This window comes from Bos indicus x Bos taurus, chromosome 13 (assembly GCF_003369695.1).
Source record: "Bos indicus x Bos taurus breed Angus x Brahman F1 hybrid chromosome 13, Bos_hybrid_MaternalHap_v2.0, whole genome shotgun sequence".
Classification (NCBI taxonomy): Eukaryota; Metazoa; Chordata; class Mammalia; order Artiodactyla; family Bovidae; genus Bos; species Bos indicus x Bos taurus.
In genome coordinates this window covers 17177670-17184468 of record NC_040088.1, presented here as the reverse complement: position 1 = coordinate 17184468, position 6799 = coordinate 17177670, and the positions used below count along the sequence as shown (strand labels likewise).

Genomic DNA, 6799 nt, shown 5'->3' with positions numbered 1-6799 from the left:
TAAAAAAAAAAATTCATATGGGCCAAACACTAAGCTATGTGCTTTGTGCACATCATGTTATTTAACCTGTCAGCAAATCCCATGGGTAGATGTTATTGTCTCTGCTTTACAGATGAGACAATTGAGGCTCAGAAAAGTTAAGCAACTTTCCTCAGGACACACAGCTAGAAAAATGAGATTAGAATCCAGGTTGTGTGATTTCAAAGCCCATGCCTCAGGGGTCCTCTCCTTTCACTCTACCCATTGTCTTCCCTATGATTTTACAGTTGGGGAAACTTGAGTCCCAGTGAGGAGACTTAGCTTCTTGGCATCCGAGTCAAATTAGAAGCCATATCTCTGGAAATTTCTTACTGTTATCACACAACCTCACTTGGGCAAAGAGGTCAAGTTAACTCTCACTTCTGCCCAGTCAGGTCATGGGAGTGAGAAGTACAATTAAAAAAAAATTTTTTTTAACCCAGTTCGGTATTGTTGCCTAGAAAATCTCATGAACAGAGGAGCCTTGCAGGCTACAGTCCATGAGATCGCAAGAGTCGGACACGACTTAGTGACTAAACCACCACCATTATTGTAATCTGTTGGTCAGTCCTGATTAAGCGTTTCTGTGACGTGAGCTTTTAATTCTGACAGTTTGGAGTTACTTTTAATCCTTAAAGTCTGTGTTTCTAGAGACAACGGTGTTTTAAATGTTCGCTTTTTATTACAATTTTAAAACACTTTCATGTCAGTTTTTATTAGGAATACCATTCCTTTAAAGTATTTGGTTTTGAATCATGAGAATATGCATTCTTAATAAATATCATTTATGACCCCCCCAATTTTTTTTTTGATGTAAAAGTCACATAATGTAACATGTACTATTTTAACCATATTTAAGTGTGTAGTTCAGTGGCACTAAGTACATTTACACTGTGCACCACCATCTATTTCCCGAATTTTTCACCTTCCTAAACTGAAACTCTGTCCCCATTAAACACTAACTTCCCATCTCCCCTCCCACCCCCTACCCTGACCCCTGGCATTTACCAACATACAAAAAGTACCATTTTTTAAAGAGTTGAATATAACAGTTGTATTATGAGAGATGCGAACTCAGGGCATAGATATCCAGTGACTTCGAAATAAGAGATGGGGTTATCCATCTGTCCCTGCACTGCTGGAGCAGTTCCTGTGGTTTTCTGTGAATGGTGGAAGCTCACCATTCAAGTTCACCGCAATTAAACCACACTTCCCCTAGATCCCCCAACCAGACTCACCTGTTACCTCCCTCCATGTCTTCTTGAGTTACAAGATGTCCAAACCATCCAGCAAGCTCTCCTTTGCTTAATTTAAGTGGAGCAAGCAAGATAAGTTGCTGATCTTCCTTTTGACCATCAGAGTTCTGGAATGGATTAGTGCCAAGAACAACAAAAGGATCCAACCTAATTTGGTTTTAACTCACATGCAGTCAGTCAGCCTTCACAGTGGCTCTTGTCAGGTTCAGTCCTCCATGCTGTTTAAAAAGCAATGTTGTCCTTGGTGTTCACTGAGGATGCCACCTTGCATCTGGGGACAATTTGGCTCAAACCATGGTAGTTTCCTTCCCTCAAAGCCTGAATCTCTGGGAGGAAAAAAAAATGTATATATATATATATATTTTATATATATATATATATATATCTCCCAATTCCGTCTCTGTCCACTAAAAAGAAACTTAATCTTAAAATTTCCTTGTCTCCTGTTTAACAGTTGCAGAATGTATTTCATGGTCTGTCTTTTCTCTGGAACTGGCAAATGGTGCTGTGATGAATCACCCTGCTCCTTGGGAATGTTTTGCTCCAAGAGCTCAAGGGGGTACGACAAGATGATAAACAGCCTCTGGAATGATCCCTCCTCCCCTACCGCGGCGCCCGGCGTCTGTGAGTTCACAGAACTGGACCGTGCCTGAGCTTCCAGAGGCTGCTGCATCTAGCCCAGTTTTGCAGATGAGGAAACCTAGGCTTTAGCTTTCCTGGGAGGAGAGCCATAGGACAGGGCCAAGACCATCTGAGCGTGATTCACGTTATGCCCGTGGACCGTGCCTTTGTCGCTCTGAGCTTCAGCTTCCTCCCCTGGAACATGAGCATGAGAAGCCGGGTGTCCCTTTCAGTTTCCTTTCTTTCAGGGCCTCTGTGCCTCTGCACGTCCACTTGGTAGGTATGCTAAGCCCGAAATGTGGTACTCTGCCTGGGAGCCAGAGAAGGATCAAAGTCTGTGGCCCTTCACAAGGCACCACCGGTTCGGTTCAGATGAGATCTGTTCAACAAACACACCCACACCTCAGCTCTGTGCAGACCCTGAGCTGGGCACTGCTGTGGATCAGATGTGGCCTCTGCCCTCAATTTGTGGAGCCAAGTGGACATGCAGACAATCGGATAGACAATCGGATAGGCAAGTCTGGTGATGTTATACCTGAGGGGCTTTGGGAATGCAAGGGAAGTCCCTCATCCAGCCTGGAAGAGAATCAGGGAAGGCTTCCAGGAGGAGGTGACAATGCCAGAGGATTAGCATCTGGTGGCACTGATGAAAGAGGGGTTGACCAATGGAATGAGGTGTTGGGCAAGACCCTTCCCCACTCTGGGCCTAAAACTCCCAGGAGCATACTTCCAGGGGGATGGCTAACTCAGCTGAGAGCTGTGGTCACTCTGGACTTTCTGAAGTGGGGAAAGTGTTTGCTGGTTTCTTTCTTTTTTTTTTTTAATTAAATGTTTTGGAATATAGTTGCTTTAGAATGTGTTAGGTTCTACTGTACAGCAAAGTGTATCAGTCACACATATACATATATCCCCTCCCTTTTGGACTTCCTTCCTATTCAGGTCACCACAGTATATTAGGTAGAGTTCCCTGTGCTATAGAGTAGGTTCTCATTAGTCATCTATTTTATACATAGTATCAATAGTATGCATGTGTCAATCCCAATCTCCCGATTCCTCCCCATCACCCCACTTCCTTTTGATGTTAAGTTTCTAAGCGTGGAGGGCGCCTAGTCCAGCAGCCAGGTGAGGCTCCTTGTTCTGGCATTTGAGCACCCTGGTCCCCTACAGGCCCACAGTCCCCAGGAAGCACCAGGGTGCCCCACACACCTCTTGGCTCTGACAAAGCCCTGGTTTGTGTGGGAATACTGGGGGTTGAGAGAAGTGACAGTGAGTCATCTGCCTCCCCTAACCCCACACCCTGTCCTGGGTCCCCTGAAGAAAATCCACGGGTGGGAGGGAGTGCTCCATGCTAACACAGAACTGGGGCACCGCCGGCTGGACTGTATCAGAAAGGAAGTTATTCTGAAGTGTCCATCCCTCTGGCAAATGGGTGTCCCTGCCCCCAGATGGGCAGGGCGGCAGCCCAGGACCCTCAGCCCCTGTTAGCTGCCCCCGTCTCTCTCCTGCCCTCTCCAGCCAGACTTAGATGTTGGAAAATGTGAGGCCACTTTCTCTGTCCTCCTCTCCCCTTCCCGTTCCTTCCTGAGCTCTTGTGATCCAGCTCCCAGCCCCTACTCCTCTGCACCCAAGCTGTGTCTCCACCCCCTGGACACTCTGTCATCCCAACCTTCTCTCACGTGACCCCTGGCAACATCAGGATGATCCAGAAGAACCACCTTCTGGGAGCCCAGGACTCCCTTCAGAGGCATCCCCCGCCCATGGTCTTTTAGACATGAGGGCGTCTTGAAACTCTGCCTGGCTTTCTTCTCATCCTATACGCTACATCCTACTCCAAGCCTCAGTTTCCTCATCAAGGAAATGGGCATAATAACAGTACCTATTCCTAGGGGTTGATGAAGGGATTAAATTGCCTGATGCAGAATGTGTGCAATGAGTGTTGGCTGAAGTATTCATTTTTTCCACATCACCATGGATACTTAAAAGGTTTTTCCAACATAATTTGGCCAATGCCGAACTTGTGACTTTTTGCCCTCAGCTGGCTCCTACCCAGGCTTCCCCATCTCAGCTAACAGCAACTCCATCCACTCAAACCCAAAGCCTGGGGATTCATCTCGATTCCGCCCTCTGTGCGCGCCCACGCTCCCGATGCAAGCAAGGACTGTGGGCGCTTCCTCCACATGCAGTTGAATCATGCTCTTCTCCACCTCCCCTGCCCCTCTGCCATCTCCCCCGCCCCCGCCCCCTGGGCTGAGCCACCTTCACCACCCCCCAAGAGGGCGTCCCAGCCTCCTCGCCCGCCTCTCTGCTCCTACCTGCCCCCCTGTAATCCCCCTCTGAGCAGCTGCCAGGGGGATATTTCAAAAACATACATTGAATCGTGTCACTCCCTCTTGCTTAACATCTATAGGCTTTCCAGTGCATTTAAATAAAGTTCAAGGCTCTCGCTACAGCCCAGGAAACTCCAGGCCCTTTTCCAGGCTCCAGCTTCACCTTTCTGCCTGCGCCCCACGCCAGCCCCCACCCCAACTGCTCCACCCAGACCAACTCAAGCCCATTCTCACCTCAAGGCCTTTGCCTGAACGCTCTTCCTCCTAAATCCTTGTATGGCCACTCTGTATATCTTTCAAATTTCAAAGCTAAAACTCATCTCCTCTGAGAAGCCCTCCCAAACCTCCTGTCCTCAGTGCTCCCCACTCTTCCCCATCACACTCCAGGCTTCCTCTCACCCTAGTAGGTAGCACGATCCGCCTTTCTATAGGTTTGTGCCTTTTTTATCCATCACCCCTCACACCAACCGGTGAACTTCACACAGGCAGGAGCTGTGTGTATTTTATCAACCATGTGTACCCACAAGATGATAAAGTAAATATTTAATCAACTCCCAAGTCCTTAACCAGATCTCTGCTCCTGGGCTCTGTGACCTTGGGGAAGTTTCTCACCCTCTCTGGGCCTTGGGTTTCCTGTGCCCAACAGGTAGATGGACTCCTTCTCCTCGTCTGGGCCCCAGGGGCAGCGGGGAGGGAGGCAGCCTGGCTGGCACCATTGCCTACTGCAGACAGTGCTCCACCGTGTTTACTGAGCTGCACTGAGTCAAATAGCCCTGCCCCCAAGGCCCTGAAAACACAGATGCCAGAACCTCCAGGAATGAGAAGCCGGAAGGGGAGCTAGGCTCAAGGCCCTGGGAGCTCTCTTACCTGTTGGATGGTTGCGAGTACTCAGTCGCTCAGTCGTGTCTGACTCTTTGTGACCCCACGGACTGTAGCCCGACAGGCTCCTCTGTCCATGGAAGTCCCCAGGCAAGAGTACTGGAGTGGGTAGCCATGCCCTCCTCCAGGAAATCTTCCTGACTCAGAGATCAAACCCACGTCTCTTGCGTCGCAGGTGATTTCTTTACTGTCTGAGCCACCAGGGATGATTAAATATGTTTAATTATTGGGAGGTAGATGCGGTAGAAGTTGAGGACAGACCACAGCGACAGGAGGCGGCAAGAGACCTGGTTCAAACTGGGGTTGTGGGGAGGTGCGTCCCCAGACTCCGTCATTGGGATGGGAGAGGTATCAGACAGGGAAGGGCCAGGCTCCTTTCTGGCTCCTTCTGGGATCCCCAACCCCCGCGAGCCCCTCCCTGAGCCAGCAGGAGTACGGGGAGAAGGTGAGGCCAGACTTGGAGTGTGACCTGAGTGGCTGGCCCAGTTCCTGGTATGGAAGGCTGAGTGAATGTGTTAGCCTCAGGCAGGGGCTGAGACAGGCCAGGCAGTGTTTCTGTGGAGCTGGGAAATCCAGGCCTGAGATTCCTGTCCTGACAAGCCTGGGGCCTGTTCAGTGTCAAGCCCTGTGGGTAAGGAGGGGCAGTGCTGGGGTACAAGGATGACCCTGGCCCAAACTCTACCCACTCGGAGCTCTCAGCCCGTGGTGGGGGGAATGGTCAACTGGACATTCCTTGTGAGACAGGCAGATGAGGTTTGTGAAACTTTGACCCAGACTGGGGGAATCACTGTGTATGTGTGTTTGTCGCTCTTTGCAACCCCATGACTGTAACCCGCCAGGCTCCTCTGTCCATGGGATTCTCCAGGCAAGAATACTGGAGCGGGTTGCCATGCCCTTCTCCAGGGGATCTTCCCGACCCAGGGATTGAACTCGGGTCTCTGGCATTGCAGGCAGATTCTTTACCAACTGAACCACCAGGGAAGCCTGGTGGAGGGGTGTCAGGGGAGGGGCCAAAACATGAAGAGGATTAACCTGGGAGGAGAGGCAGGGAAAGGATCATCCCTTGTGGAATAGAGAGCAAAGGTGAGACAGGGCTGCTGGTTCGGTTCAGCCCTGGGGAGGATGCAGACAGGACCGGAGAGGCTGTCTGGCCCTGTGTGGCCTCTTCTATGGGCTGTGGCCTGAGGCCACAGGGGAGCCACTGAAGGACAGAGTGGTGTCCTGAAAATAGGAAGGTGAGGGCTGTTAGAGGAAGAGTGGGGGATGGGGAGACCAGAGGCCGGGAGATCATGAAGAGGCCCGGATGCTGTCTGGATGCTCCAAGCTCACCTGAGCTCTGGGGGTGGGGGAGTATCCAGGATGCCAGAGTGGGAGAGGGGAGTGTGTCCTGGGGAAGGATCTGGAGGATGATGGACAGACAGGTCCAAAGCTCTAGAGAGAGAGACCAAGACATGGGAGGGGGGCTCGGGTGAAGCTGGGTGGGTGCTCCCTTCTGGACTCTTCTCCCTCTGGCTCTCTGGAGGCAGGGAGCAGGCTTGGTCATGGAATGTGAGGGAGTTAACAGCCTGGGGGCTATCCCGAAGCCAAAGGGAGTCAGAACTGAGGGACAAAATCTCCGTAGGATGGACAGTTGTGGAGGCGTGTTGAGACTCATTTGAGGTCTCAGAGGAACTGGAGCGCCTGTGGCCTCCGGCCTGG

General features: G+C 50.7%; 1 long non-coding RNA gene across 1 annotated transcript; it reads right to left on the bottom strand.

Moving 5' to 3' along the window:
- On the bottom strand, positions 1-5245 carry LOC113903052. The gene is made up of 2 exons (XR_003514015.1): positions 5090-5245; positions 1-1600 (listed from the first exon to the last, which is right to left on the bottom strand). It is a non-coding gene; the product is annotated as an uncharacterized LOC113903052 (long non-coding RNA).
- Between the last annotated feature and the right edge of the window lie 1554 nt (positions 5246-6799).